The 12,401-nt window shown below is 33.4% G+C and overlaps 1 long non-coding RNA gene across 2 annotated transcripts; it reads left to right on the top strand.

Moving 5' to 3' along the window:
• The first annotated feature begins 260 nt into the window (after nucleotides 1-260).
• LOC104117274 (uncharacterized) lies at nucleotides 261-3,331 on the top strand. Of its 2 annotated transcripts, none has more exons than XR_011415906.1 (5): nucleotides 261-869; nucleotides 957-1,050; nucleotides 1,151-1,240; nucleotides 1,361-1,785; nucleotides 3,141-3,331. It is a non-coding gene; the product is annotated as an uncharacterized lncRNA (long non-coding RNA). The 2 variants fall into 2 exon arrangements; XR_011415905.1 differs by having other exon boundaries at nucleotides 3,138-3,331.
• Nucleotides 3,332-12,401: the final 9,070 nt, after the last annotated feature.

Genomic DNA, 12,401 nt, shown 5'->3' with positions numbered 1-12,401 from the left:
CGACATCCGTCTGACTCAGTAGCATGGAAATCCTTTGATGCACAATATCCCACCTTTTTCAGCTGAGTTAAGAAATATTCGATTAGGTTTGACGAGTGACGGGTTCCAACCTTATGGGAACATGAGTTCTAATCATAGCATTTGTCCAGTTGTACTAGCTACGTATAACTTGCCACCATGGGATTGCATGAAATCCATATTTCATGATGACACTTCTTATTCCATGCCCCAAGTGTCCTGGAAATGATATCGATATATATTTACAACCAATGGTTGAAGAGTTGAAAGAATTATGGGACGGGGTGGAGACTTATGATGCGCACTCAAAATCTAATTTTCTGATGCGCGTGGCTATCATGTGGACGATTAATGACTTTCCTGCATATGAGAATCTTTCAGGATGGTCAACCAAAGGCAAGCTTGTATGCCCTTTGTGCCATAAAGATACACAATTGACTTCCTTACGAAGTAAGTTGTGTTATATGGGTCATCGTCGCTTCCTTCCCACGGACCATCCATGGCGGAGAAGTAGGATATTATTTGATGGGAAAGATGAAATGGGAGTTACACCTAACCCTTTAACAGGTGATGAAGCACTTGTGCAATTACAAGCTTTGGGTAATGTGACTTTTGGTAACGGACAAAAGAGAAAGCGTGATGTTCATAGCAATACTTACAATTGGAAGAAAAAAAGTATCTTTTTTCCAATTAGCACTATGCAAAGGACTTTTAGAGCATGGAAAGCTCGACTTAGCAGGTTGTACTCTAAGTACAATATTAATGAAGAAAGATTGTCTCATCGATATGAAGATGTTGAGCTTGAGGACTGGAAATACCTAATACAATATTTTGAAAATCAGGATTTTAAGGTACTAACTTAATACCTGAAGATTCTGCCAACCAAATGGCACCATTCACATCTTTGAAAAGTGATTTATTAATCTGCTTACTTATAGGTTGTAAGTGAGAGGAATAAAAAAAAATAGAAAAAAGCAAATAGCTAAGCATACTTGTGGTACAAGGTCTTTTGCAGAAGTAGAGGAATCTACGGTAAAAATATATTTAGTCCCCTACTATCACATATGCTTCTTTGTTATTTACATATTTATATATTTGCTTATATATTTTTTTCTCCGAAATTATATTGCAGAGAAATCCTATTACTGGAGAAATAGACACAGCAGATAAAGTTTAGGAGATCCAACATACACGCAAGGATGATAGAGAAGAACTGGCGCGGGTGAATTCACAATCCCAACAAATTCATCTAATTATCTAAAATCATAGACTTAATATCTTTCTGTTTATGTAAGTTACATTCAATGTGTTTTATTATGTTTTGATGTAAATGATTATGCAGAAATGCAGGGTCAACTCCAAGAAGTTGTCGCTCAACAACAAACTGAAGAGATCGAGCATCCAATACCTAGAGATGAGATTTTATCTACCGTTCTTGATGAGAGAACATGCTATGTTCGCGGAAAAGGATGCGGAAAGAAGCCTCCTAAAAAGAGTAACATGCAGCAGGCAAACATAGAGTCCAACGTGTCTTCCGCTATAAAAATTATGCGTCAAGAGATGTAAGCCGAGATGGATAGGAAGTTGCAAGAAGAACGTGAACAAATGGCTGCTCAGTTGCAAAGAAATATGGAACTTGAGTTGGAAAGGAAGTTGGAAGAGGAGCGTGAACACGCAAATGCAGAAGTAGACAAGAGGATCCATCTAGAAATAGACAAGAGGATGCATGAACAATTTACTAGTTTGATTACCAGAATGCAACAATAGGTACTTCTTCCTTCTCGGCATTTCTTCTTCCTTCATTCTGAATAATTCTTCAGTCACTTGCTCCCTATCTTCTTATCAACTTCTCCTTCTTTAACTTCCATCCTCTTGATAATAGACTATTGGGATGTTTTTTGTTTATGTGAAATCGGAATTTTTGCAAACCTTAGTTGTGTGGGCTTCAGGGGCTTAGATGATAATAGACTATTGGGTTGCTTTTTGTTTATGTGAAATCTGAATTTTTGCAAACCTTAGTTGTGTGGGGCTGCTGCTGCTGCTGTTTCTTTGCAAACCTTAGTTGTGTGGGCTACTGTGACTCGGACTAAAAATTCACACTGGTAAAGTGTTTTCCCTCTCTGTACAGATGTGTAAAGGACCCCTTCTTTAGTGACATGCTCCCTTCTCCCTAGCTTTCCAAGTTTCTGCTCCCCACTGCTTTACGATATTTCTGACTATCGACCATGCTCCTCTCCATTTTTTATGGACAATTAACACCAGCTTCCATATGTTCTCTTGTTGGTCCTCTGTTTACCAGCTATAAAGATAGCATCGCGAGCTGCTCCCACGAAATTAAACAACATCACACTATCATAACTTTTTCTCATTAGTAGGTAAATGATAAATACATAAAACTATTATAGTAGCATTTATTCATAGAGCACACCTCACACAAACACAAACAAACACACACTCACACAGAGACATAGCATAGCCCTCTGTTTTTTCTTAAGTGAAGTACAACATTCACTGAGAAACAGAAGTTCCTTATTGGGTATATTGCTTCTGCCTCTTATTTATTTGAGTTATGCTTCTTACTTCCTCAGCAACTCCCTCTCTTCTGCAAAAACAATAAAAGATGCTTAGATTGCATGATAACTGGAATAAGGAATATCTTTCTTTTTTGGGAGGGGAGCTTGTATTCCTTTATTGAGCTTACTGACAGTGAGTATTGTGGAAGGTGCATTAGTTAATCCATATATATACCCTTCAGCGATTTATACCCAACCTTTTCAGGCAGAGTATTTGGTTTAACCCTATAAGTTATATAAATTGAACCGTAAAGAACTCTTATACTACATTGATTATAACAAGTTATTGCACACTATTTTTCAGGTTAGCATATCTGACTTCCTAGTTTTAAACTTAAGTCCTGTGCACTGACAATGTATAGCCTTTTTATAACATCATATTAAATTGACATATAGTAACATATAACTCTTAGACCCCCTTTTGTTATCCTTGAAGTTTTTCTATGCATGTTTTTTGATATAAAAAATCCCATTATATATGTTCCTATATATATATATATATATATATATATATATATATATATATATATATATATATTTTTTTAGCAGGGATAAGGCACTTAAACAATGGTATCGTTCAAGGATGGTGTTGACCAAGCAGCAATTACAAGGCACTTAATATTTTATCTTTTTTGGGATATGTATATGCGTACAATTACAATGCACAATGAAGTGTCGTGTAGTATTATGTAATTGACTTTTTTAGTAATAAAAATATTTATAATATTTAGTTTGAGAAATTTTTTTGGTGTTTTTTAAATATTATTGGTTGCTTTTAATATTGGTAGTCAATTGATGTGAATATACAGTCGTTAAATTTAGAGAATTCGGTTCCTACCGGAAATATATATAATTTTGGTCATTATATAGTTTTTGAGAAGATAGGTTTTAGTGGCGACATTATTTTGTCACAAAATATTAGTAATTGTTGCAATACTAAATTTGCTACTGTTGGTTTATATCTTTTGCAGCGACTTTAGTCGCTACAGAATGTTATTGTGTCTTTCATGGTTTATTATATTGTAGCGACACGAGTCTCTACTAACAGTCATTTATAGCAGCGATAGTAGTCGCCGCTAAAGATGAATAGCAGTGGCGACCCCGCTAAATTTTTATTCTTGTGGAACCATTTTTGTAGCGAGTTTTTTCACCTTTTGTGGTAACTATGTCGCCGCAAAATATATGCTTTTAGAGGCGACCTTTGGTGTTGCCACAAATACCTTTCAGTTTCGGTTTTGCTTGTAGCAACACAAATGTCGCCACTGATAACATGTAGCAGCGACTTTCAGAGATTTTGTAGTGACTTTGGTCGCCACAATAAGGCTGTTTTCTTGTAGTGCCTCGTCCGATTGCGGATATTTCGGCTTTCCGTTATTTGGTTCGGTAAGTTTTTCTTGGTCTCATTCGATCTCTATCTTGCTCGTTCTCGATCTTGGCCGGTCTCGATCTTGGCCGATCTTGATCTTAATCGATCTCTGGATCACGAGCTCGACAATCTAACTTCGCATAATGGTTCGATATAACACGAGTTTGAACCTTACCCTATCATGTTCTAGTCTCGATCAATCATACGAAAGGCAAGCCCGATTTTGACCGTATACAATATCTCTACCGCTTGGATATCTAATATCTCTTATCAACATATATATATATATATATATATATATATATATATATATATATATATATATAATTGGATGTCATACATAAACAAATGAGAAAAAATCACCCCGCCTAATTTTTTTCTCTCTAGAAAGTTGTGATCGAAGCCAGCTTAAAATCAACTCGGAAGTCAACTTTAATGATCTCAATTAGATCCTAAATGATCTCAAATTCTTGGTCGAAAATTTGATAAGAGTGAGAAAAGGTTTATTCCAAAGGACAATGTGGGGCTAATTGAGTTATGATATTTTAGGGCAGGTAAGAGAAGTTGGGATCAATGGAAAGGGCCACCTTTGTCCTACTAAACATGAAAATTAAATCATTACTAAGTCTTTCTTTGGCAATTTAGAGTGTAGCCCAAGAAGGAGACAATTGTCCTACTTATTTCTCATTTGAAGACAATGTATACAATCTCTATTGTCCAAAATTCTTGCATCTGACACCAGACCCCTCATTCACCTTCCTTCTTGTACTACCACTTAAATCTGGTTTTAATTGAGTTTATTATAGCCTCCCCCCCCCCCCCCCCACACACACACAAAAAGGAAAATAATGTTAAAAAAGAATATTCACTCTCCCTCTTCAAAATTTCGCCGAGGGTCTATTGAAACAACCTCTATCCTCACAAGGTAGGCGTAAGGTCCGTATATACTGTCCTTCCCAGACCCCACAATGTGAGATAATACTAGGTATGTTAGTTGCTGCTTCTTCAAAATTTCAAACGTAAGATGGGAAGAAAAAAAAAGGAAAAAGAAAGCTAAGATGATACAGTAGACATAAGCATATTTCAGGTGTTTTGATTTGATTCATAATGGGGATAAAGATTAAAGATAATATACTATTTAATTTGCTACCAAATGTTGAACTACATTGATAGTGCAAAAACTATATATACTATAAGAGTATATATAACTTAAAACATATTTAATTAGATTTAGTTTATGCTTTCAAGTTTCAAGCACAGGGAACCAGTATCATATACACATGGGATTTATAGAAAAGAGAAAAAATACATGAGGATGCTAATGTTTTTAGCTTGAAAGACACAAAGATTCTGGGATGTTATGGTCCTTTTCTTAGAATTTACTTATTGGTACAAGTTTCTAGCTACTATATATTCTCAGTACATGTAAATTTAAGTTGTTAATGTTTCGTAATCATTAAAAGTTCAACTTGGGGTAAACTTTCACCTAACTAATGTAATTAATCACTTTTCCAAAGTAATGTATATCATAGTCAAAGCCAACAGCACCATATTAGAATCTTCAGCTCACTCATAATCAAGAATTACCTTTTTATTTCTTTTGTCCTTTGAAGAATATAAAATTCATTTTTATATAGCTAATCTCCATGTGAATAATAATATACTTTAACTCAAATTCTTCTGGCTTGAATTTGCAGAATGCATGAATAAATAAAAGCATAAAAACCACTAAACCAAGCGACCTTTCTGGAAAATAGGAAGAGGGAAAAAAAAAAGAGTCAATTGTTGTAGATGTGTAATAGTTTGAACCATCAAGTTGTTAAGGTAACAATAAAAAAGTTTCATATCCATGACTAGGAGATAAAATTTATCAGAGAGATGATGTTTTTTTTCTCTTTTTTTTTCAAATAAAGATTCAGAAAATGTATTTGATGTTAGATGTGTTTAGTAAGGTAACTAGAGTTATTTGGTACATAACTACATATATTGACTAGAGTTAAAAATAATTGAAGTGTGTACAAACTGACTAGAAATATACTATTTTTAAAAAAATGGTTAATGTGTTCTATCACTTGGACTTACTTGATCTCTAGTGATGCTTCGCATTGAAAGGGTTTCTTTGAAGAGAACATAACTTTCCTAAGACCTTAGATATGATAATTTCTGCCATGCCACGATATGCAAAGCGAAATTAGTATATTCAGAATCTATAAACTTAAAATTCTAACTTCAAATCTGATGAGATATATTCATCATATCTCCAAGTTAGCTGGTGTAGCTCCGAAAGGAGGAGTCCAAAGGGATAACATGATCCAAATTCAGTATTAATTTTCTTGAATTAATAGAAATACAAAATGAAATGGGATCAATGCGATCCCTTTGGACGCCTACTTTAGTTGCTGTCAAAATCAACAACCCTAATCTCCATATTTTTTCTCTATAATTTCTTCTTCATCATCTTCTTCTTCAATGTTCAAACATTTCTTATAGAGAGAGAGAGGAGTGAAATTTGGGGTGGAGACAGAAGAAAGTGGCCAAAAGAGCGAGAAAGAACAAGCTAGTGCTTTGGCAACATTGAATTATACACTAAAAATTTGTCTACTTCACTTATTTTATAGCCTTTCTGATTTTTTGGCAAATCATAAGGAGAATTTTCTTGCCTCCCATTAAATGTATTCTTTTAAATTAGTAGACCCCATTCTCTAACAAACTAAACAGACATGGGACGAAGGTTTTACTAGTGGGTCACCCTCCCTAATAATTTGTTTTCTTTCTTGTTTTTGTTCGACGAAGGAACAACGCTAAAGTTTTTTCATGTGATCTGTATGTCATATGTTCGTGCCATAAGATTAGCCACCAATGCTTGCGAGAAGATAAATTTATTTGGTGTACGACTCTTCTCTGGACTCTGCGTGAATGAAAAGTGTTTTGTACACCGGATTATTCATATTTTTGTTTGATGGTATGATCATAAGTAAAGGTAAAGTTATCTCTGTATAACCTATAGGTCATGAGTTCAAGCCATTGGAGCAATTGTTAATGCTTGTATTAGGGTTATGGTAGGTTGTCTATATCACACTCTGTAGGGTGCGGTCCTTTTCGGGACCTTATATGATTGTGGGATCGATGCTTTGTATACTAGGCTGCCCCTGACATGATCAGAAGTGAATTTAAGACGAATTGAACTGAATTTATTACTTTTAACTCAAATTATTTATATATGTAAGAAAATTTAAAATGTAATATATACTAATATCAAACTTATTATGAATGGACTGACTTTAGATCCACTAAATTCGCCTCTGAGCAAGATTGTATCCTATCTCATCCATCTTCCCCTTTAAACATTCATATTATGCTTATTTCTTAAGGAATAGTATATGACTTCTTTTTCTTTTTCTCTTTCTTTACGTAACTGATCTTATGATTATAAATTATAAAGAACTAAGTTAATTTAAGCTAAAGAAATAGACATCTTAATGATGTTATCATATAATTGAGTCAGAAACACATGCGACCAGATGGGTAAGCGGCTATTATTCCAAATTTTATGCTGGTCAAAGATTTTATGACATTATTTATGTTACTTTCTCTGATTTACATGTTTGTAATTTGCACAAAAAAGACCTGTCTATTAACTAGTTCCAATTGATGATAGACTTCAAATTCTCCTTTGTGTATGAGTTACTGTTTTGAATTTAAGGGGGGAAAAGAACGTTAGTTAGTTTTAATGATGAGAAAGAGTGGTGAAGATCACAATTCCATCATTTGAATTGTATCACTTCTTTTATTACAAAAGTGAAGTGGTTACTTGTTAAAGAGGTAAAGTTGACAAACTTAAACTAGTTTGATCACACCTATATAGGGCATTCTTTTAATTATACCTATAGGATAGAAGGTGACAAGATTGGAGATTTCATAATTAACCTTATGTGGAAAATGAGATTGTTTCATTTTCCTAAGATGATACGAAAGTATTTTTAAACTATTACCATATCCTATTGTTTCATCAAACACAAGATACGATATATCATTAATTTGGCCTATTCTAGTTAGGAATCAAACATGACCCATTTAAATTTTAATACATTGCAGAGAATAATCTTTTAAAAAAATAATTTATTATTACAGGTGGAGTCAAGATTTGAAATTTATGAGTTTGAAATTCTAATAATTTTAAGTTACTGAATTCTAAACTAATAATTTTTATTTATTAAATAAATTTTTAAAAATAAATATAGGGATTGAATACCAAAACTAGTGCGTTCGGCTCAGCCCGCAATCAAGAGGCAAGCTCCGCCCTACTTTTTACTCTTTCTCTAATCAGGATATTGGATTAATAAACAGTAGAAAATTATGCAGGGTGTCGAGGTTTTTTTCTTCCCTTTTTGTTTTTGAAAATTTTAAATTACATAGGAGATCAGAAGAAGTAGATCTAGAATTTAAACTCTATGGGTACAACCTTTAAGTTTAGGAAAAATAATACTGTATAGTCGCTCTTCAAATAATAGCTGAAGAAATATATATTTTTTGTATGTGTGCGTATGTTATATACAAGAATTATAACACTTTTCGGCTATCGAATGTAAATAGTTTCTGGCGCGGATTTTTTTTTTGAAAAAAGCCCTTAAGTTCATTAACATTAAACTCATTATATTTTAAAGTTATGAGTTCATATCTACTATTTATTTCAATTTCAATAATTTTTTTACATAAATTTGTAATTCGCGTTGAAAACATCCTCCCCTGGTGTCTAGACTATAATTATTGAAATGCTTAGTAGTTGCAAGTTGATTAGGGAAATGTTTTAATTCCATAATTATGGTAAATTGTAATCTTGCTCCCTCCCACGCCTTGTAGCTCTTTGGGCATGCAAAATCCAATGGAGTGATCATGTACATACGTACAATATATAAATGAATTTTTAACTTTATTCTTAGACAACAATAAGTTCAGAAACCACTTTCAATTGCCTGTCAAATTAAATACTTGTTATTTCCTTTAAGTCTATGGGTGGTAACTTAATTGTGAAATTCCATAGTGCTCAACCAGACAACGCAAATCTATATATATAGTTTATTTACTGAATTTCCGTGGAAAGATTGCTTGAAACTTGAATTAACCCTTTTTTAGAGAACTAATCAAACTATAAAGTACATATTAAAAAAGCAGGTCAGTGCATAAAATATCTCGTATTTATACAGAAACCGAGGAAAAGCCGCACTCAAGGGATGTGATATAGACAGTCTATCCTAATACAAGCATTAGTCGTGACTACTTCTACGACTTGAACCTGTGACCTATAAATTACACGAAAATAACTTTATCATTGCTCCACGATAAGTCACTGAACTATAAAGTATTATTACCGTATATTATCAATGATGTGAATGGATCTTCATGTCTGAAAAATTTAGGCTGAATAAGGATAATCTTGCTAAGAAGGACAAATATTTAGCAATTGAAAATGTCATAATGAAAAGAACCTTATGATCATATTATCAGTAATTATTCGTAATTATTTGACTTTGGCGTACAGAACATTGTCAATTCCGTTTTTACCTTAAATCACGTTTGCTTTTCCTTAACTACCCCTAATAGGGGTTGTTTGTGCAAAGGGTATGAAAAAGGGCCGCATCACTGGGCATCATAATCTTTTTGATATCCTTTCTAGTTTTCTTTTTGGTGTATTAAAGTTTAACTTACATATGTTGACAATGTGAAATTTTTTTCTATCATATTTATGCAATTTAGTTGGTAATAATAGGCTACTCTCCTATTTGTAAAGAGGAATGCATAATATGGGGAATGGAAGGGGAGTCTTGGAGCAACGTTAAAGTTATCTTCGTATAACCTATAGGTCACGAGTTCGAGTCATAGAGCAACCAATAATACTTGCATTAGGGTAGGCTGTCGACATCACACCTTAGGGGTACCACTCTTCCCCAGATCCTGCGTGAATACGAGATACTTTGTGCAGCGAACTCTTTATGTATAACACGGGGAGCAACATCATGTTATGTGTCAACTTAGCCGTTTGTCCATAATTTTTTTTCCTTTTTTCCATTTCTAAAAAAAAAATGTATTTGTCCGAGAAATTTTACAAGTTTTTGGATATTTTTCGAAAAGGATTTTTTCAAAAACTAAAAAGTGGTTTCGACATTTTTTCAATAGTTTCAGAATTTTTTTCCCCACGCACAAAACTGCAACATTTTTTCAAGTGAAATGCATATCCCAAATATAATTTCAAATTCCAAATATAACTTTTCAACTATACTCCAAATACTATTCTTTTTCAAAAAAAATAATCTCTATGTCCAAACGCTTACTTAATCTGTTGATGCGAAAAAAATCATACTATGGGTGCCATAAACTCATTTTGTTATGGTAATTAGTGTCCTTGACTTGATTAACGATGCAACAGCTGTAATGCATTGGTTTCACTGACAGATCATCTGCAAAGAAAACAATACAAAAGTAGGAAAATAATAAAGTCCTTTTTATTTTATTTTACTTTATTTTTGGTCCCACCTTCTAAAGTAGATGGAAAATTGAAAAGAAATGGTTTTGTGTAGCAACCAGAAGATGGAAGACTGACACTGCATAAAGTACAGAATTGGCCCATCTATGATTCATAATTGGAATTTTATTTAGATAAACTTTGTGTTTGCTACCTCTTATGGCTACTTTTCTGGCATCTCAGTTGTTTTCTGGTTAGTTTCTGACCAGAAATAGAGTAACTTAGTTCATTGCCCTTGACATTTGCATGTATATACCCAAACTCATACGCGGATTCATGATTTGAATTTTAAGGTTCATATTTATAATTCTATCACATCGTGCTAATTTAATGGGTTCAAAGTTTAAACTTTATTATTCATTATATATTTAATAATTTTTGGAATACAAATACATGATATGAACAAAAGATAAACTCATAGCCTCTACATTGAGTACGCGCTGTATAAAGTTAAATTTCTTTTTCGTTTCTTCACGCTCTTGATAATCTGGATGTAAAACCCTAATTTTAGCTTGGTGAATTACATAAATCAAAATTGAACCTTAAACCTATATTTCATTAATATATAGAGTTTTTTTTTTCTTTTTTCTTTTTGTATAATCATTCAGTACGTGAAGTCCACTGTCTGTCGTTTAAATTCAATTTCAAATAGGGTAGGTTCGCTAGGGAGTAAAATGCTCCTTATCGAAAGATTTTTCATTTAAACGGCTAGAATCTCAGTCCTCTATTTAAAGAATAAGTTTTTTTTTTGTTCTTTTCATCTTGTGTTCGTTAGCCCCATTGGAGATTTGGAGTCCTATTAAATTCGTAATCACGCCGAGAAGTCTCACATTGGTGTAAAGTGCTTCCTAACAAATGTGACACAATTTATACATGGCGGAAACAGAATTTTTATCAAGGAATGTCAAAATATAAATAATAAGATATATCAAAAAATCAAGAGGAGTCAACGTATAGTAAATATATATAAAATAAAAAACTTATCTAATAATATAGTGTAATTTTTCCGGCGAAGATTGACACCCCTTGGTTCAATATGACTCCGCCGTTGACTTCATAATAAAGAATGAATGAATACTTTCCACTCCGTCACGACCTTCGTTGGTAGGTAAAGAATAATATGCCGTGTTCATTCTTGAGTATATTTGTCCTTCTTCATTATACATGAAAACAAACATACACCAAAACCTTGTAACAGATGAGTAGACTGGGAAAACCATAGGCTTTTGTTTGCCTATATTTTGGCAAAATGGCCAGCTGCCCTCTGTTGAATTTTTATTCTGCTTCTACTTCATACTTATTACTGATATTTAACTTATGCATTTACACATGAAAGAGTTTACTGTTCAGTAGCTAGATGGTGTCGCTCAGTTAGTGCCACCTTCAACACATGTACTCGGAAGCGGAGGCAGGATTTGAAATTTGTGGGTTCGGAATTCTAGTTTGTTTATGTTATTGTGTTCTAAATTAATAATTTATACGTATTCAATGAATTTTTTTAAGTCAAATACATGATTTATACCAAACACCCGCAAATCATATGCTAGCTCCGCCCTGCATGTACGGTAGTTTCTTAACCTCATTCACTATTGTGCAAAGCAATTTTAACCATTTTGATATTCAAAGTCCAATACACAAGTTTGACTAATCTAAATTCACGACATGTCGGATATCGAGGTACATGCAAATTGACTCAAATCTTGTTCGAACTAAGATTGAAATCACTACTAGAAAATAGCTATTTTCCAACCGTTGAACCAGTCGAAAAGTAGTCAGAATACTAAGAGTGTGGAACTTCATGCGAAATGGTGATGACCCAAAATGTCATCTTTAATTTTAAATATTCATTTCTATGTTTTGTGATCTCGAATAGCACTATTCATTACTCCTCGACTTGCGTGCGCAGTCCGTATAATTTTTCGAA

The sequence above is a fragment of the Nicotiana tomentosiformis genome, chromosome 5 (genome assembly GCF_000390325.3).
Source record: "Nicotiana tomentosiformis chromosome 5, ASM39032v3, whole genome shotgun sequence".
Classification (NCBI taxonomy): Eukaryota; Viridiplantae; Streptophyta; class Magnoliopsida; order Solanales; family Solanaceae; genus Nicotiana; species Nicotiana tomentosiformis.
This window is presented reverse-complemented; position numbering and strand designations above follow the sequence as displayed.